General features: G+C 45.1%; 1 pseudogene; it reads left to right on the top strand.

Moving 5' to 3' along the window:
• LOC120713848 overlaps positions 1 to 18,703 on the top strand; it is a 36,731-nt pseudogene extending 18,028 nt beyond the window's left edge.
• The last annotated feature ends 2,742 nt before the right edge of the window (positions 18,704 to 21,445 follow it).

Genomic DNA, 21,445 nt, shown 5'->3' with positions numbered 1-21,445 from the left:
GTAACACCCCGGGTGTTTACACAGTAATTAATTAAGTGTCTGCACAGTAATTGGGTAGGTTTGCTATGCATCATGTGCTAGAATTACTTAAAAAGGATCTTTTTGTAATTATGAAAGGGTATATGTGTAATTATGATTTTATGCAAGGTCCTTTATATAGTTATTTCTGATTATAGCTTTTGTGGAGGGTGTTTGTGCAAAATTTCAGTGCATTTATTGCATGGCATCAATTTTTGCTTGTAAGTCTATGTTTGTAAGTGAATTTACGTTGAAAAAGACAAATTTCCTAGATTTCAAAATCCCTTCAATGATTTTAATTTTAGCTCTTGAATCTTTGGTCAAATAAATTTTTGCACAACATCAAAGTTGTAGATCTTGAGATTTTGAACAACTTTCATGTTGGGCACTTTTCCATTTGAGCTTTGGTTTAAAAGTTATCACTGGTTTACAATTTAGTCCCTGGAACTTTTGGAAATTGCAAAATCGCCCTTATCCCCTTCTTCCCCACCCCTGCTCTGTTTCGCCGCCGCCCACCGACGGCGCCGACGCCGGCGCCGTGGAGAGGCTTCCCGGCCTTCCCGGCCATTAAGTCGTCGTGCTCCGTCGCCCACGCGTCGCGCGGACCTTCTCCACCGCTCTTTGGCTTCGCGCTGGCCCTCTCCAGCCCGTGCCACGCGCCCAGAACCTCCTCGCGGCCGCCACCGCGACGCCGCCGTGGCGAGCTCACCGCCGAGCCCCAGGACCTTTTCCAGCGCGCGCACGAGCACCTTAAAGACCCCAGCGACCTATTCCTCTCCTTCTTTTGCTCTCTCCTCGCTACCACGCTATAGAACGCCGCCGCCGCTCCATCCCGTACTCCGGCAAGCTTGACGCCGCCGCGGAGCCGCCTCACCGCCGCTCCTCCGCCCTCTCTGACCCCCTAGCTAGCACCGCCTCGCCCCCCGCGCAGCTCGCCCACCCTTTCTTCCCGCCAATCCCTCACCGGAGCGCCGCCTCCGCTGTTCTCCTCCGCCGCCGACCGCCTGCTCGCGTCGCGCCGCCACCCCAGGCCACCCCGACCTCGATTTCGGGCATCTACTGGTGCGCCGTGGTCCCCTCTAGCTCCCTGACCTCTCCCTTTACGCCGCCGACGCCTCCCTTCGCCGGTTTTGGCCGGTCAACCGTCGCCCTTCTCTCTGACCCAGCCAAGGGCCTTCGGTTTTGAATTCGAAGAAGCCCAGGGGGCTGTCTGCAAACCCAAGACACATATGAATAGTGCCTTCAGGGACTTGTTTGCTAGGATTTGCTGTAAACTTTGAAATTCAGTATAAATTCGTAGAAAATTTGTAAAATAGCAAATCTGGATGTTTTAGAGTCCTCTTGAAGAGCTCTATGCAGTAGAACCAGAATATGTTAGGCCTTAGTTGCAAGTTTTTGCTGTAGATGTTGTTTTGTGTTACTAGGTGTATAACTACTTGTTCTTTAATCTTTTTCTTATCTGATGCTTGAAAGCTTGTTTTGCTTTGAAATTTTGGTGGTAGTTTACTCATGTTACACTAGCTTTGCTATAAAAATTTCATGATCAGTTCTTTGTTGTAGCTATTTATTTGATTTAATCTTTGTTTAATAGACTTTATTCATGGTAAATAGTTTCTGTTCTTATTAAATCATGAAAATATTCATGAGTGTTCTTCTGGAGTATGTTAGCTTGTCCAGGAAGTTTGAGCTTTAGTTCATGTCTAGAACAGGAGCAAAAATTAAATCTTGCTAAACTGATGTCTGTTTAGTTTAATTTTTCTGAATTAATTTCGTGCAGATAAAATCATGAAAAATTCACAGCAGCTAGATCATCCCTGTTTAGATCTCATGTTAAATTTTGAGCTTCTGATCTTCTTTAGTTTGACCTGTGTAATTCTTGCTTGTTCTAGATGTTATCTGAGTAAATGATTTACTGTGATTAAATGATTACATTTCTTGACATGATTTTTGTAGGGTAGATTATTTTATTCATGTTCTGTTTAGAGTAATTTTGGTAGATTTTATTACTGTTTGTACTTTGATTTGTTGATTTATTTACAAACTATGACTTATTTGTATAGGAAATCGCCACCACTCTTTTTATGAAGTTAGTTAACTTCTTTTGTGCTTTTGATCATGATGCCTTGTGTAGTTAAATTTGTTATTTAACTACTCTATAAACGATTGCCCATGTTTGTTTATAATGTTGTTCTTGCATTACATATAGATACGACTACTTTGTCAGACGGGACGTACGAGTTGATTCCGGAGTCTGACGGAGGTGATCTCGAAGCTCAAGTGAACACTGCGGAACTAACTGAAGCCCCGAACCAAAGTTCGGAAGAGCCTAGCGCTGAAATAGTTAGCAATTACCGAGAAGGCAAGCCCCGGACATAACCTATATTTCAAATTATTATCATTTACTGTTATTACTTACTTGTGCATTTACAGTTCTTAGGATTTGAATTGAAACCCTAGATGCATGATCCTAGGAACCTATGTACTGAACACTAGACCTGAGTTCGACTATCTGCTAAGCTTATAGGAACGGTAAAAGTCGAGTGATTGCCTGTCACTCGCGAGCTTTATAGGAATTGCTTGTTTACTTTCTGTTAACAATATAAGGACGACGGACGGGGTTGTGTTCGATATCATGTCCTATGTGAGACCCCGTCTGTGTTGATGAACTTGCTAAGGTCGCGGTGTGTGGTAGTGCTGGTTAAGTTTTTGAAAGTACTAGTCACATGCCGTAAATATGGTACGCGGCAAGCCTAGTAGCCGATTGGACCGGGGAGTGGATATACCTCCCACTCTCTCAGTAGGGATAGGTTTTATTTTATGTTGCGCAACACTACGACTTCTAGGGACAAGGTTCGGCCTTGGAGCCCTGTAGTCGGGGAGAGTGGCACTATCCACAAGCCGGAAAGAAAGGTTAACGGTTGTTTGGGAATGACCCGACGGTATTCCAGACGTGTGTGCTAGGTTACCCTTGCAAGGTTGAATTTCGATTCAGAATCGTCCGCCTCTCACGATGAAATGAGACTGCTTGATCTCTTTGCCACACAGAGTAATAAGAGCAACAATATTCTTATTAATCTTGATGCTTGCTTAGAAGTTCCACCATGTTTGGTTAGTAGATGCTTACATAGAATGGTTAATCAACTAGAATCTTGAAGCTAAAACTTGAAAGTAAGGACCTACTCTTTATTGCTTTTCAGCAAAGGAAAAACCAGAGCCTTACAAAGCCCTGCATAGTCTAGCTAAGGTGGGCTACTTATACCCGTTGTCGGTTAAGTCTTGCTGAGTATTAGAATACTCAGCCTTGCTGTTGAAATCCTTTTTCAGGTATGAGTTTTGAGGATCAGATCGCTAGCTTGACCTATCCTTGCGCTTTGCCTCCTGGCTGGTCCGTAGAATGGGATACGTCTTCGGCCGGCAATGACTGTGACGAGTAATACCATGCTTGGGCTAGCTTGGTATACTTTTGCGACGTGTTGTAGTTATCGTGTTTTATCTTCCGCTGTTTAAACTCTGAGTCTACACTTTTGTTTTGTATAACTGTTTTACTTAAGTTGGTTTTGTAATAATCTTTTGAACCGGTTTGTAATCTTTAATATGCCTGTGTTGTAAAATTGTGGTTGTAATATCTCTGGACTCGCCTTCGTGCGAGGTATGCTTGTTCGATCCGAGAATCGGTGGTTGTATCGGGACGTTACCCGACAGACCAAAAATTGTTCCGTTTCAAGTGCGTTTAAGCTAATGTTGCCTTTATGGTGATGGTTTACGCACTTGAGCCGGGATAATTTAAGCGGTTCTGCCACAGCTGGTATCAGAGCTACAAGCATATACCAGAGGTGTTGGAACCTTAAAAATCGATTTCCATATAAAATTGGAACCATAAAGAATTTCGGAAAACTACATTGGATTCGTTAAGAGTTGTGCTTAGAACGTAAAGTCCTAGGGAATTTATGGGAATTACTAGGTGGTTATTTCTGTATGGTTTATGTTATCTGACTTCCAGCACTTTACATTTTGTCAAACCATACTCACAAGCAACTCTTATTATTGTAACGACGCACCTACGTGAGGTAAGATGGTAAGGATCCTCAGTCAGCTGAGGGAGTCTGACCTTCCCGTCGGTGATGCGAACCGAACGCTGCGCTCAAGCAGTGACCTACTTGAGCTGCTGCCAATATACCGACCTCGGTCGACTATATTGGGAGTAAAGAAATTTGTGAATACGCCTCTGAGTAGCGTATGCTAACGTTGGCCATACGGCGGAAATTGTATGGCTGCCGCTTCTATAGTGAGCGGTAATGTTTGAGAACGCTTTCATGATTGCTGGCATGAAAGGTTCATTGGATATATATATATGTTCTGTCAATCTTATGCAGGTACACTAACCGCGATTCGATAAGCTAAGAACGGTTAGAATGTATCGACTAGCTATATAGGGAGAGCCGTATTTATGTATACCACCGTGCTAACCACGTAAGCCCAACGATAGTTGGCAATTGTTTATCTTGTGAGGACGGTCAGGACGTGCATACATATCTGGTTGATGTTTGATTGGTTCATGATAGTTGAAGTTGCTACATAAGCTTTTTAAGGAATTTCTAGTATGAATCCTTATAAGATAAGTGTTAGTGTGCTTAAAACATGAGTGAGTGAAACTCTGATTTTAGTAGCATGCTTGTTACGATGCTTAGGTTTCCTTAGATGAAAAATATGGTTTCGAGTCATGCCTTCCTCCTAAGCCCCATCTTGTTGTTATAGGGATCTTTTCATTCCTTAGAATCTCAAATGATGAACCAGTACCAATTGTGGTTTATTATTCTTTGAGTTGGAATCATATCATCTTGTGAATTAGAATCACATTTGTTTTACCGCAGTCTTCTTAAAGCTTTATTTGAGAAGTCTTGAGATAATTGTATTACTCACATTTGAATCCTTTTTGATTCAGATGGCGACTTGTTCCCAGATCTTTTGGGATGAGGAGGGAAATGCTCATACCGATTGTCTGTACTGGGAGGGTTTTCCGAGGATTCTTTGGGATTCACTTCGTATCTTCCACTACCCAGATCCACCCCAGTACACGGGACGCCAGTTCTCGGAGGATGGAATTAAGAAGAACAGAGTTAAGATGACCATTCCTCAGCACCCCACCTTGGAGTGGCCACCGATTGAGATCGAGGTGATTGGGTATCGTCTTGTGGATGCGTTTGAGAAAGCAGCTCTCAACGCTATCACCACTTTTTGTGAGCACCATCCCGAGGAGGTAGCAGCATATCCTATTGGGTTGTTTCCAGCAGTTAGTGCTGGCAATGCAGAGTGGCTGTTCAGGGTCACACACTTTGGGCACTTGATTGGTGATGTAGCGGATGAGACTATCGAGGCAGTAGTCAGATATATGAATGCCCAGTCTCACTACCAGATACTTCAGCAGCGACACATGGACCAGGTGATAGACTTGGCCCAGAGTTTTCAGCGAGGCCTTCGTCTGAAGGATATTCAGATTGGGAGGAATTCAGAACTGCATTCAGATCACATCATATTCCGGATGGACTGATGGAGAGAAAGTTGAATGAATTCTTGGCTCTAGATCAGGGAACCCGCACTGTTCTTCAATATGCACAGACCTTCAATCATCTGTGCCAATATGCGGGCCATCATGCTGATACTGATGCCAAGAAACGTGATCGTTTCCGTCGTGGCCTCAATACTAAGCTCAAGGAACGTTTAAACTTGGTTCAGCCCCATACCTATAATGAGCTGGTGAATATGGCCATTACACAGGAAGATTGTATTGCTGCACATCGTGCTGAGAAAAAGCGGAAGGCACCAACGGGACCCTCGAGTGCTCAGCCACCGAGGTATCGCCTGGTGCAAAATACTCCACCTAGGCCTCCACAAAGAAATGCCCCAGTGGGTAGGTTTGTCTTTAGGCCGCCTCAGCAACAGGGAGGATTCAGACCTCCAGTGCCTCAGCAACAGCAACAACAGCAGTTTAGCCCAAGGCCGAATGCCCCACAGTTCAATAGTGGGAATAGTAATAATCGATGTTTCAACTGTGGCAGTGCTTCTCATTTTGCCAAGAATTGTCCACAACCCAGAAGAAACAATCCAGGGCAAAACTCTAATCAGAACAACAACAACAACAACAACAACAACAAGGGCAAGGGCAAGAGGCAAATAGTGCAAGTCCGGCAAGGGCGAGTTAATTTCACTACTCTTGCAGACCTTCCAGCAGGAGCACCAGTAATGACGGGTACTTTCTCTATCCACAATAAACCCGCAGTCATATTATTTGATTCTGGTGCAACGCATAGTTTTATAAGTGCCAAATTTGGAGCAAGATTAGGATTGGATTTTTGTCATACTAAGGGATCTTTTATGATAACAACCCCTGGTGGGAAGATAGCTTCCAATCAAATCACTAGATGTGTGCCAATTAAGCTGGGTAGCAAATTGATAAAGACAGACTTGATCTTGCTGAATTTAGAAGGCATGGATGTTATTCTAGGTGTGAATTGGATGACTACACATAAAGTACTACTAGATATCTCTTCCCGAGCTATCGAGATAGATTCACCACATCAAGGAGCCACCATACTCTATCTACCCCAACGAGAGTATATTAACTCTTGTGCTTATGCCGCAAAAGGAATTAAACTTGAAGATATCCCTATTGTGTGGGAGTATGCGGATGTATTTCCAGATGATTTACCTGGAATGCCTCCTGATAGGGACATCGAGTTTGTTATCGAACTTCAACCCGGTACCGCCCCTATTTCTAAGAGGTCGTACCGAATGCCTCCAAATGAATTAGCAGAATTGAAAGTCCAACTCCAAGACCTTCTTGACAAAGGTTTTATACGTCCAAGTTCTTCACCCTGGGGATGTCCAGCCTTGTTTGTGAAGAAGAAAGACGATAGTTTGAGGCTATGTGTTGATTATCGACCACTCAATGCGGTCACTATTAAAAACAAGTATCCTCTTCCCCGCATTGATATTCTGTTTGATCAGTTAGCTGGAGCTAAGGTTTTCTCTAAGATTGATCTTCGTTCTGGCTACCATCAAATAAAGATCAAGCCTTGTGATATTCCAAAGACTGCTTTCTCTACCAGATATGGACTATATGAATATTTGGTTATGTCTTTTGGTCTTACCAACGCCCCAGCATATTTTATGTACTTGATGAATTCAGTCTTCATGCCGGAGCTGGATAAATTCATCGTGGTTTTCATTGACGATATCTTAATCTACTCCAAGAATGAAGAAGATCATGTTGAACATTTGCGTATCGTTCTCCAACGATTACGAGATCATCATCTTTATGCCAAATTCTCCAAGTGTGAATTTTGGTTGGACAGTGTGAAATTCTTAGGTCACACTATCTCCAGTGATGGTATATCTGTTGATCCAACTAAAGTACAAGAAGTGATGGATTGGGAATCTCCTATTTCAGTTCATCAAATTCGCAGTTTTCTTGGTTTAGCTGGATATTATCGTCGATTCATTACTGATTTCTCCAGAATAGCCAAGCCTATGACGGAGTTATTGAAGAAGGGAGTAAAGTTTGTTTGGAATGATAAGTGTGAAGAAGCTTTCCAAACTCTTAAAGCAAGATTGACTACCGCTCCAGTATTGTCTACACCGGACAGTACTAAACCTTTTGATGTCTATTGTGATGCGTCGGGTACGGGACTTGGTTGTGTGCTTATGCAGGACAACCGGGTTATTTCTTATGCATCAAGAGCTCTCCGGGATCATGAGAAGAATTATCCGACCCATGATCTGGAATTAGCAGCGGTTATTCACGCTCTTAAGATGTGGAGACATCATCTTATGGGAACTCACTGTAATATTTACACTGACCATAAGAGTCTCAAATATATCTTCACTCAAGCGGATCTCAACATGAGACAGAGACGCTGGCTGGAGTTGATAAAGGATTATGATCTAGAAGTGCATTATCATCCAGGAAAGGCTAATGTGGTTGCGGATGCACTCAGCCGCAAGTCACAATGCCATTGTCTATCTGTAGAACCATTCAATGAAACTCTATGCCAGGAAATGATGAAGTTAAACCTAGAAATGGTACCTCAAGGAAGTTTGAACCATATATCCCTTGAGCCTACACTTCATGATAGCATCATCATGGGACAATTACATGATGAGGGTATCAAGGTTATCAAGGAAAAGTTATCACAGGGAGAAGCAAAGTATAAATGTTTCAGAGTGGATCATAGGGGAGTTCTATGGTTCGAATCCCGACTGGTGGTACCTAAGGATCATCAGCTTAGAAAGCAAATCCTTGATGAAGCACATCTATCGAAGTTTTCGATTCATCCCGGTGGTACCAAGATGTACCATGATCTCAAACAAAATTTCTGGTGGACTCGAATGAAAAGAGAGATCGCCAGATATGTTTCTGAGTGTGATGTCTGTCAAAGAGTTAAAGCTAGTCATTTGAAAGTAGCTGGTACTCTCCAACCTTTATCTATTCCATCCTGGAAATGGGAGGACATCAGTATGGATTTTATCGTTGGTTTACCCATTACTCCTCATAGGCATGATTCTGTTTGGGTAATCGTTGATAGACTCACCAAGACCGCTCATTTTATTCCAGTACACACCACTTATTCTGCCAAGAAGTACGCAGAGATTTATCTCGACCAGATTGTTCGTTTACATGGCATTCCAAAGACGATTATTTCTGATCGTGGGCCTCAGTTTATAGCACGTTTCTGGGAGCAAATGCAGGAATCCCTTGGAACAAAATTGATTCGTAGTTCGGCTTATCATCCACAAACAGATGGGCAAACTGAACGAATCAATCAAATCCTTGAAGACATGTTGAGGGCATGTGTTATTCAATATGGCAAGAATTGGGTTAAGTGCTTAGCACTGGCAGAGTTTTCATACAATAACAGTTATCAATCTAGCTTGCAAATGGCCCCATTTGAAGCATTATACGGTCGAAGGTGTCGAACTCCTTTGAATTGGTCACAAGCTGGGGAACGCAAAATTTTTGGGCCAGATTTAGTTTCGGAGGCAGAGGAGCAAGTCAGAATTATCCAGGTAAATCTTAAAGCAGCTCAATCAAGACAGAAAAGTTATGCAGACAAAAGGAGAGATCCTTTACAATTCGAGGTAGGAGACTTTGTATATTTGCGAGTATCTCCTACTAAAGGTGTTCAACGCTTTGGCTTAAAAGGAAAATTAGCACCCCGATACATTGGACCATTTGAAATTATCGAAACTTATGGACCCGTTGCCTACCGACTTCGACTTTCATCTCAGTTGGCCGCCGTTCATGATGTCTTCCATGTCTCACAACTTCGGAAGTGCACCAGGGTACCTACTGAAATCCTTGAACCACAAGATATCGAAATTGAATCCGATCTATCTTATACGGAGTATCCGATCAAGATTCTTGACACCAAAGAAAGAAGTACTAGAAGGGAGAAAGTTAAAATGTACAAGATCCAGTGGAATCAGCATACTGTAGAAGAAGCTACTTGGGAAACTGAAAATTTTCTTCAAAGAAACTTTCCCGACTTTCTTAGGACCAATCCAGGTACCAATTCTTTGCACCCTTTTCTTCCTGTAATCTCGGGACGAGATTCCTGTTAGGGGGGAAGGCTGTAACACCCCGGGTGTTTACACAGTAATTAATTAAGTGTCTGCACAGTAATTGGGTAGGTTTGCTATGCATCATGTGCTAGAATTACTTAAAAAGGATCTTTTTGTAATTATGAAAGGGTATATGTGTAATTATGATTTTATGCAAGGTCCTTTATATAGTTATTTCTGATTATAGCTTTTGTGGAGGGTGTTTGTGCAAAATTTCAGTGCATTTATTGCATGGCATCAATTTTTGCTTGTAAGTCTATGTTTGTAAGTGAATTTACGTTGAAAAAGACAAATTTCCTAGATTTCAAAATCCCTTCAATGATTTTAATTTTAGCTCTTGAATCTTTGGTCAAATAAATTTTTGCACAACATCAAAGTTGTAGATCTTGAGATTTTGAACAACTTTCATGTTGGGCACTTTTCCATTTGAGCTTTGGTTTAAAAGTTATCACTGGTTTACAATTTAGTCCCTGGAACTTTTGGAAATTGCAAAATCGCCCTTATCCCCTTCTTCCCCACCCCTGCTCTGTTTCGCCGCCGCCCACCGACGGCGCCGACGCCGGCGCCGTGGAGAGGCTTCCCGGCCTTCCCGGCCATTAAGTCGTCGTGCTCCGTCGCCCACGCGTCGCGCGGACCTTCTCCACCGCTCTTTGGCTTCGCGCTGGCCCTCTCCAGCCCGTGCCACGCGCCCAGAACCTCCTCGCGGCCGCCACCGCGACGCCGCCGTGGCGAGCTCACCGCCGAGCCCCAGGACCTTTTCCAGCGCGCGCACGAGCACCTTAAAGACCCCAGCGACCTATTCCTCTCCTTCTTTTGCTCTCTCCTCGCTACCACGCTATAGAACGCCGCCGCCGCTCCATCCCGTACTCCGGCAAGCTTGACGCCGCCGCGGAGCCGCCTCACCGCCGCTCCTCCGCCCTCTCTGACCCCCTAGCTAGCACCGCCTCGCCCCCGCGCAGCTCGCCCACCCTTTCTTCCCGCCAATCCCTCACCGGAGCGCCGCCTCCGCTGTTCTCCTCCGCCGCCGACCGCCTGCTCGCGTCGCGCCGCCACCCCAGGCCACCCCGACCTCGATTTCGGGCATCTACTGGTGCGCCGTGGTCCCCTCTAGCTCCCTGACCTCTCCCTTTACGCCGCCGACGCCTCCCTTCGCCGGTTTTGGCCGGTCAACCGTCGCCCTTCTCTCTGACCCAGCCAAGGGCCTTCGGTTTTGAATTCGAAGAAGCCCAGGGGGCTGTCTGCAAACCCAAGACACATATGAATAGTGCCTTCAGGGACTTGTTTGCTAGGATTTGCTGTAAACTTTGAAATTCAGTATAAATTCGTAGAAAATTTGTAAAATAGCAAATCTGGATGTTTTAGAGTCCTCTTGAAGAGCTCTATGCAGTAGAACCAGAATATGTTAGGCCTTAGTTGCAAGTTTTTGCTGTAGATGTTGTTTTGTGTTACTAGGTGTATAACTACTTGTTCTTTAATCTTTTTCTTATCTGATGCTTGAAAGCTTGTTTTGCTTTGAAATTTTGGTGGTAGTTTACTCATGTTACACTAGCTTTGCTATAAAAATTTCATGATCAGTTCTTTGTTGTAGCTATTTATTTGATTTAATCTTTGTTTAATAGACTTTATTCATGGTAAATAGTTTCTGTTCTTATTAAATCATGAAAATATTCATGAGTGTTCTTCTGGAGTATGTTAGCTTGTCCAGGAAGTTTGAGCTTTAGTTCATGTCTAGAACAGGAGCAAAAATTAAATCTTGCTAAACTGATGTCTGTTTAGTTTAATTTTTCTGAATTAATTCCGTGCAGATAAAATCATGAAAAATTCACAGCAGCTAGATCATCCCTGTTTAGATCTCATGTTAAATTTTGAGCTTCTGATCTTCTTTAGTTTGACCTGTGTAATTCTTGCTTGTTCTAGATGTTATCTGAGTAAATGATTTACTGTGATTAAATGATTACATTTCTTGACATGATTTTTGTAGGGTAGATTATTTTATTCATGTTCTGTTTAGAGTAATTTTGGTAGATTTTATTACTGTTTGTACTTTGATTTGTTGATTTATTTACAAACTATGACTTATTTGTATAGGAAATCGCCACCACTCTTTTTATGAAGTTAGTTAACTTCTTTTGTGCTTTTGATCATGATGCCTTGTGTAGTTAAATTTGTTATTTAACTACTCTATAAACGATTGCCCATGTTTGTTTATAATGTTGTTCTTGCATTACATATAGATACGACTACTTTGTCAGACGGGACGTACGAGTTGATTCCGGAGTCTGACGGAGGTGATCTCGAAGCTCAAGTGAACACTGCGGAACTAACTGAAGCCCCGAACCAAAGTTCGGAAGAGCCTAGCGCTGAAATAGTTAGCAATTACCGAGAAGGCAAGCCCCGGACATAACCTATATTTCAAATTATTATCATTTACTGTTATTACTTACTTGTGCATTTACAGTTCTTAGGATTTGAATTGAAACCCTAGATGCATGATCCTAGGAACCTATGTACTGAACACTAGACCTGAGTTCGACTATCTGCTAAGCTTATAGGAACGGTAAAAGTCGAGTGATTGCCTGTCACTCGCGAGCTTTATAGGAATTGCTTGTTTACTTTCTGTTAACAATATAAGGACGACGGACGGGGTTGTGTTCGATATCATGTCCTATGTGAGACCCCGTCTGTGTTGATGAACTTGCTAAGGTCGCGGTGTGTGGTAGTGCTGGTTAAGTTTTTGAAAGTACTAGTCACATGCCGTAAATATGGTACGCGGCAAGCCTAGTAGCCGATTGGACCGGGGAGTGGATATACCTCCCACTCTCTCAGTAGGGATAGGTTTTATTTTATGTTGCGCAACACTACGACTTCTAGGGACAAGGTTCGGCCTTGGAGCCCTGTAGTCGGGGAGAGTGGCACTATCCACAAGCCGGAAAGAAAGGTTAACGGTTGTTTGGGAATGACCCGACGGTATTCCAGACGTGTGTGCTAGGTTACCCTTGCAAGGTTGAATTTCGATTCAGAATCGTCCGCCTCTCACGATGAAATGAGACTGCTTGATCTCTTTGCCACACAGAGTAATAAGAGCAACAATATTCTTATTAATCTTGATGCTTGCTTAGAAGTTCCACCATGTTTGGTTAGTAGATGCTTACATAGAATGGTTAATCAACTAGAATCTTGAAGCTAAAACTTGAAAGTAAGGACCTACTCTTTATTGCTTTTCAGCAAAGGAAAAACCAGAGCCTTACAAAGCCCTGCATAGTCTAGCTAAGGTGGGCTACTTATACCCGTTGTCGGTTAAGTCTTGCTGAGTATTAGAATACTCAGCCTTGCTGTTGAAATCCTTTTTCAGGTATGAGTTTTGAGGATCAGATCGCTAGCTTGACCTATCCTTGCGCTTTGCCTCCTGGCTGGTCCGTAGAATGGGATACGTCTTCGGCCGGCAATGACTGTGACGAGTAATACCATGCTTGGGCTAGCTTGGTATACTTTTGCGACGTGTTGTAGTTATCGTGTTTTATCTTCCGCTGTTTAAACTCTGAGTCTACACTTTTGTTTTGTATAACTGTTTTACTTAAGTTGGTTTTGTAATAATCTTTTGAACCGGTTTGTAATCTTTAATATGCCTGTGTTGTAAAATTGTGGTTGTAATATCTCTGGACTCGCCTTCGTGCGAGGTATGCTTGTTCGATCCGAGAATCGGTGGTTGTATCGGGACGTTACCCGACAGACCAAAAATTGTTCCGTTTCAAGTGCGTTTAAGCTAATGTTGCCTTTATGGTGATGGTTTACGCACTTGAGCCGGATAATTTAAGCGGTTCTGCCACAGCCTTCGCCTCCATTGGGAACACCTGCTGCATCGACTCGCGCTGCCTCACTGGCGCTGACTACTCCAACATCCGTGTCGTCCTCAAGCTTGCTCATCATGGCTCCGTCCCCCACAAGCTCATCGTCCGCAATGGGGCTGGCGGGCTGGCTACCGTGGTCGACCTGCACGTCGTCCGTATTTGGTCCTAGCCTTCTGACATGCCCGACCCGTATGACTACGACTTCGCCATCTACGGCTTTGCTCCGCCTGGCGCGCAGGGGGCTCACCCTCCTCCCCCGGCTCCTCCACGTGCTAGCGGGGCTGGTGCCGGCAACTAGCGTGGGGGGTACGGCCCCGCTTCATTCCGCACTCGTACGCAAGGTCAGCCACGCCTACCTCGTGTCCCCCTCTCCCTTTTCTTTTCCTTCCTTTGCTTTCTCACCCGCCCTTGTTCATTTTCAGCGATGCACCTTTCCTACCTCCGGGCAATGCTGCTTCTTCGCATCCGCACCCGTCAGCTCTCTGAGCAGGTCGCAACTTTACCCCGGGCTCTTGCCTGCGCCACCATCGATCTCCCCTGTGGCGACGGGGGATCTGTCGGTGAGCTAGGCCCGACGACGATGGAGTTCTACCCCCGCCTGTCTCCGCTGCAGCAGCCAGCTCCTGCTGTAGAGGAGGACGTGGAGCTCCACAAGCTCTCGCGCCGCAAAATGCGCGGGCGCAAGCGCCGCATCCTGCACAGCGTGCACAAAGAGCGCCGCAGTGCGCGCCTTGCTGCTAAGGAGCCCGCTGTGTATGTGGGTGCGGTTGACAAGGCGTCCCGTGTGAAGGAAGCCAAGCTCAACATGTCTGGTGTTTCACGCTCCCTCTCTGAAGCGATGGTGGAGTCTAGGATCCTCCATCGCCCTGCCCCAAGTGCCATTCCCGTCTCCAAGCTGCGCAAGATGGGTCGCTCCTGCATTGCTCGCCGTCGCCTTCAGGAGCTGGACGCGGTGGTCATCCCGCGCCGCTGATGAAGCTTCGCCGCCTCTTTGTGGCTCCCGGCCCGTGGCACTGTTATCGGCCGGGCTCGCCTGCTTTTGGCACCTGCCCCCCCTCCTGGAGCATGTGTGCGCCCTCTAGCATTGTGTGCAGTCGGATGAACTGCAGTTTTTTTCTCCTCCTTTTATCTTTCCTTCGTTGGTACTTCTTCTGGTCTTGTAGCTGTGGCCTTGACTTCTCGAGCATGTGTAGTGCTCCCCTGTTTTTCAGTATTGTCACTCTGTGTCTTGTTACTGAGATTCCTAATAGATGGCCCTTTCTAGCTTACTTATTGGAGCTCATCCTGCTTTATGGTTAATTGTAGATCCTTTTCCTGCTGCTCCTGGAATGTCAGGGGTCTGGGAGAGCAAAGTAAATGTGATTCTGTGCTATCTGAACTGTTGTCTATGCAGGTGGCTATCGCCTGTCTTCAAGAAACTAAACTCTCTTCTCCTGACAGCTGTAAAACCCGGAGCTTCCTTCCTGCCCGCCTAAGCTCTCACTGCATCCTTGACTCAATCGGTGCCACCGGCGGCGTGATCACTGCCTGGGATCCAAACCTTTTCTCCCTCATCTCGGTCACCAGGACAGCCAACACCCTCTCTGTTACTCTCTCCTTTAATCTCGATGGATCCTCCCTGCACGTCACAAATATTTATGCACCCTCTGCAGATAAAACACACTTCTTTTCTGAACTCCGCTCCCTATCCCCCCCCCACCTGATACTCCATGGATCCTTCTTGGTGATTTTAATCTCACCCGCTCTCCCGCCGACAAAAACAACACCAACTTCTCCATGCATGATGCGTCTCTTTTCAACGACTCCCTTAACGATCTGGGTGTCATCGAAATCCCACTCAGAGACAGCGCCTATACCTGGAGCAACAAGCGTGAAACTCCAACTCTCGTCAGATTAGACCGTGTCTTCGTTGATCTAATTTGGAGCGCCACCTATCCCAAAACCACCCTCAATTCTCTTACCCGTTTTACGTCCGATCACGTCCCCTTGCTTGTCAATGTCACCACCGCAATCCCGCGCCCCTCCTGCTTCCGCTACGACCGCTCATGGTCCTTCCATGAAGAATTCCGCCATCTGATCGCCGATTCCTGGGGCTCTTTTAGCCATCATGACCCAGCAAAACTCATTGTTGGGAGATTAAAAAAATGCCGTCAAAAATGTAAACTCTGGGTCCGCCGCATCAGCCCCCATCGGCAGCGCGAGCGCGATTGCAAAGCCATCATTGATGCTCTCGACCTCCTCGAGGAAGAGAGACTGCTTGGCGGGGCTGAAGCACACCTGCGCACCTTGGCGATCGATTCCCTTGAACTTGCAATCATGGAAAAAGTCGCTTATTGGAAGCAGCGCAGCAAACTTCGTGTTGCCGTCGAGGGGGATGAGAATACTAAGTTTTTCCATGTCCATGCATCCCACCGTATGTGCAAAAATACCATCCAATTGCTGGAAGAGGACGACCGTGAAGTCACTGACCATAATGGGAAAGCAACTATCCTTCTCTCCTACTATGCCAACCTTCTTGGTTCTGCCTCTCCCGCTTCCTGGAACTTCGACCTCGCCGAGCTTTATGCTGATCAGGACATGTGGGACCCTAGTGCCCTTTCCCTCCCTTTATCAACATCTGAGAGTAGCAGCGCGTTCCACGGTATGAATGAAAACTCCAGTCCCGGTCCAGATGGCTTCGGCCCCAGCTTCTTTATGACCTACTGGAACCACGTCCTCCCTGATGTTCACGATATCTTCACCAAGTTCTTCTCCCATGAGCTCTCGCTTGACGGCCTGAACCGTGCCTTCCTTGTCCTCCTCCCTAAAAAAGATGGTGCCCGCTCAGCTGCAAACTTCCGTCCAATCTCACTCCAAACCACTCTTGTGAAATCCTTTGCGAAAGTCCTCACTAACAGACTGCAGCCTTTTGTCCCCCTCCTTGTCGGCCCTGATCAGACAGGTTTTATCAAAGGGCGTTGCATCTCCGAAAACTTTGTGTATGCCGCCGAGCTTCTTAGCTGTTGCCATCGTCGCAAATCCCCCACCATTGTTCTCAAAATCGATTTCCAAAAAGCTTTCGACTCAATTTGTTGGGAGAGCCTCGACAAAATCCTTCAAGTCCGCGGCTTTGACGATCGTTGGCGTCTTTGGATCAACTCACTCCTCTCCACTGGTCGCATCTCAATTCTTTTGAACAATATCCCTGGCCGTTGGTTCAAGTGCAAACGTGGCCTCCGTCAAGGCGACCCACTCTCACCATACCTCTTCATCATAGTAGCTGATGTTTTGAAAAAACTCATTGCTGCCAAATCAGCCGTGCTAAAACATCCACTCATTCCCTCCCTTCCCTGTCCTGTCCTTCAGTACGCAGATGATACACTGATTCTTCTCCGTGGTAGTCCTCCTGCTGCTTCCATCCTCAAGGGCGTCCTTGATGACTTTGCTGCTACCACTGGGCTGCGCATTAATTACCACAAGTCCACTTTCATTCCCATGCACATGGACGAGAGCGACTTCGCTGTCGTTGCCGATATCCTAGGCTGCCCAATATCCTCCTTCCCTCAGCCCTATCTCGGGCTCCCCCTCTCTGCTACCAAACTGCGCAATGCTGATTTCCATCCGCTTATTGCGAAATGTGACAAGTACCTCGCAGGATGGAAAGGAAAATTGCTTTCCACTGGTGGCCGACTCGTGCTCACCAATGTTGTCCTTAGCAGCCTCCCCGTCTACTGGATGTCCTCCCTGTTACTCCCAAAAGGCATCATTGATGCCATTGACCGCCGTCGCCGCGCCTTCATCTGGACCGGTGAGGAAACCTGCTCGGGTGCTCGTTGCCTTATCGCTTGGGACAAAGTATGCCTGCCTAAGATTGAAGGTGGGCTCAGAATTAAAGACTTAGCTACCCAAAATCATTGTTTGCTTCTCAAATTTGTCCACAAGCTCCACCTCTCAGATCCTTTACCATGGCGTGATTGGATTCTAAGTGACATCAACTGTGACCTTGGGGATGGTCTCCCAGACGACTCCTTCCTCCGACACATCGTGGTTGCCGAGCTCCAGCGATACCGTGCGTTTACCCGTGTTCTAGGGGGTAACGGCACCTCCACCTCTTTCTGGTTTGACAATTGGCTCCCTGATGGTCCACTCTACCTCCATTTCCCAGCTCTCTTCTCCCATGTGGTCCGTCCTTTTTACTCTGTGGCTTCTGCTCTTCAACCATCCCTGAACCTCAACCTTCGACCATGGCTCAGTACTGTGGCTAGCCTTGAACTCACCTCCCTGAGGGGGCTCATCGCTGGCCTAGCTCTCACTGCTGAAACGGATGCACGTGTCATGACCTGGGATCGCGAAGATGCGACCTTTTCTTCTTCTGCTTACAGGTACCTGGCTGCAGCTGGAGAACTCGATCCCAATGGTGAGCGTATTTGGGCGACAAAGATTCCATCCAAGGTGAAGTTCTTCGCTTGGCTGTTCTGCAACGACCGGCTGCCGACTCGAGCCAACCTCCTCTACAAGCACATTCTGCATGATGAAGACGCTTCCTGCCCTTCCTGCTCGACCCCGACTGAATCTGTAGAACATCTCTTCTACGGGTGCGGCAGTGCCCTAGACATTTGGTTGGCGCTCTCCATTGGGACGAGGGGTGCTACGACTGCCTCCCCTTGGATGTGCCATTACCCCCAGCACCTTCCGGCTGACGTTTGGGATGATGTTCTTCTTATTATCCTGTGGCGTATCTGGAACCGCCGCAATGACGTAGTTTTCAGGTCCCTTGAAACCTCTACGGCGGCGACTCTCCGGCTTATTGCGACTGACATTGACACATGGTCGCACCGCTTCCGTGATCATACTCTTAAACTACACCTATGTACCTGGCGCTCTCATATTTTGAGTGCCCTAATGGCGTAGCCATTCTTTTCCTTTTTTGGAGCAGCTTGTCCAGTCTGGACAACCATGTGCTCCCCCCTGTAAACTTCTGCTTTGGCCCTGTGCCAAGTTTCTTCGATCAATGAAAAGGTGGGGCAACTCGCCCCCCCCCCCCCACATTCTCGGAAAAAAAAAGTTTCTGGTCACATCTTTGGCCACACTTTCTGCACAGTTTCCTGGGAGGTTTGGTCCTGTCATTGAGCAGCATGTGGAATCAGCGAACAAAAGTGCTCTTCTTCAACTTTGTGCAGCCTACAATGCCAACATTGTCTAGGTAAACAGCTTCTGGGTTCCTTTCAGTTCATTTTGTATTCGTTAAGTTTAATGCTGATCATTTATTGCCTTGAGACATAGTGCCACTACTTGATGTTTATATGCATTTTTCACCATATGATACCATTTTGTTCTGTTCGTGCCTGCTTCCGAAAACATTGAATGCCATGTACTAAGGTTATTCAGGAGGCACAGCTGTCACCATCTGCAAAGAAACATCTCATTAGGGACATGTATCAAAATCTAAATTGGGTGATGCCATGTTCAATTTTTTGGCGACTTAAACATATATCTGCTCCATGTATGTAACTGAGGCCTTGTTCTATGTAGAATTGGATAAATCCATATCCATTGTGAATAAAGTTGTCATTGGTTGCTACTAAACATCTCTTACATGTTCTTTGAGATGAGCTATTCATGACTACGTTTATTATTTTGTACGCTGTTTCTTTATCAGAAGTTTCAATGTGCAATATCATCAATTTTATGATTAGTATCCTCCTGAATACTGTGCTTTTAGTCACAAGCAAATTGGGGTAAGCTAGAAATGAAACCCAAGCCAGCAAAGGAGAGGAGATGAAAAGTAAACGTTTATGTTTTTTTTTAGATAAAGGAATATTTGTAACAATATCCCAGCCTCTATATCGGAGCGATATATCCGGCCATTATTACAGAGTTTTAAAACAACGGAACGCAGATTACATGCCACACAGCCTATTGCTAAACTGCCACCCGTTGTGTGCGAAGATGTCCATTGCCGTTACTTCGAGGGCGCGGCAGGCATCTATGACTGTTTTCCTGTCCTCCTCCTTTTGAAGAATCGCCCACATCCTGGTGAAGTATGTAGCCCTGAAAAGAATCTGAAGAACAGTTTGTTTTTGAGTTTTTTGGAAAACAATATCATTTCTAGACAGCCAGACGGCCCAAAGTAAAGCACATAGGCCAGGAAACATTATATTTTTTTGGTGCCTCTTCAAACCCTGCAACCAAGTCCCAAATAAATGTACCACACTATTTGGTTTTGACAGTCCAAAGGTAATAGAGATTATCCTCCATAGCAGACATGCCATCTGGCAATTAAAAAAGAGATGTGCAATAGTTTCATCGTTTTGACAGTAACTGCATAGTTTACTCCCATTCCAATTTCTTTTGGCTGTCTTTTGTTAGGATAACCCCTCGATGTAGTAACCATAGAAAAACTTTGACTTTTAGTGGGATTTTAATTTTCCACAGTGGTCTATTTAGCGGCAGTACTGCGTCATCCATGAGCGCTAAGTACATAGATTTTACCATAAATTGGCCACAAACGTTTATGTTTAGCATGTAAAACAGTAAAGTTCCACTACACTACTCAAATGGCGATATGCAAGCTACAAGTTATTATCCCACACTTCCAAATGTTTAGGTTAGTTGTCTCAACTGTAGAATTTGGTGATGAAATTGTGTACTTCGTGTGCAGTATATTGTAAACTTGTGTGCAGATGGAATTTTGTCAATTGAGTGTTAAATAGTCAGCATAATTTAATTAAATAACTAGCCCACTATTGATATCATTAGTCACTAGCTCTAGGAACAAGAAATGACCAGATTGATCCTATTTGTAGAGAACTGCTCTACCGGCAGCTAATCCACCTTGCACTGTTATTGTTGTATGACACCAGAATGTGGTTTAGCAATAACAATATATGAAAATTTTATGTGCAATATGATGAATAGAAATCACAGAAGCAAACTATTGACCCCAAGAGATTTTTTTTTTCTGTATGAGAACTTGCTTGACTTTGGTAATCTTGTGGACTTCACCCAAAATTTCAGGAGCCAATCTCGTTGGAAGGCATTTGCGTTGTTGTTCAATATTTCTTGTCAAAAGACGAGTCTCTGCGAGTTCCCTAACTTTCAAGCTTTTTCGGCCTCACGGAGGTGTTGGTTGGTCGTGGGATGGGTCATCGGTGGATGTTGAACCATGCAGAAGAAAAGAAGCATTGAGTGTGTTATGGAGGGTGTGTCATTTGATCGAGGATTCTGTTTTTTTGTCCTCGAGGCAGAGGTTCCTTTTTTGGGGGGAAGTATATTATTGGTCCAGTCGGTATGTTGTGAACCTCGCGTGTGTGTGTCCACGCTGGAACATATTCCTACTGTAATTGTGTCTGCTTGGCTGCAGCTCAGGAAAAAAAATGGTATTCTGCGGATGCATTGGCGGGATTCTCAGTCAAGTAAAAACCGTGCTTTGAACTGAGTGAATTGTTTGGTTTCCTTCTTTCTGGAAGGAGAGTTGTTTATTGTCTTCAACCTTGCAATTGCTTTCTGCGTGATATTGGTCGATAAATGTGTAAGTAGCGTTTTACTGTTTTTTTCCCCTGCTGCTCTTTTGAGAAGTATATGCATCTGCGTTGGCGTTGAGCTGCTATGATTCATCTTAGCCAAGTACACATTAGCTGTCTTACAGGTAATTAGTGTTCAAATTGTCACCTCGCAATTCTTCTCAATATCCTAAAATGCTTATATTTTGTGATTAGAGTGAGCTGGAAAAATACACAAACATCTATAACATCAGCGTGTAATATGTTTGATTTTGCATTTATTATGTATTGAAGATTGTTGGGAGAATTAGATAACTCTCCCCGTACAATTTTTTTTCTATCTAGGGTGTTGTAGCACTTGTTAAGTCCCAATTGATTGAATAGTATCTCAAGTCCCATTTTTTTTCTTTTGCGGTTTCACTAATGTAAATCCAGTACGGAGACCATTTGCGATGAGGAGATCAAGAAGAGCAGCGAAAC

Source organism: Panicum virgatum, chromosome 6K (assembly GCF_016808335.1).
Source record: "Panicum virgatum strain AP13 chromosome 6K, P.virgatum_v5, whole genome shotgun sequence".
NCBI lineage: Eukaryota > Viridiplantae > Streptophyta > Magnoliopsida > Poales > Poaceae > Panicum > Panicum virgatum.
The sequence above is the reverse complement of the archived record's forward strand: the minus strand, read 5'-3'. Positions and strand labels throughout refer to the sequence as shown.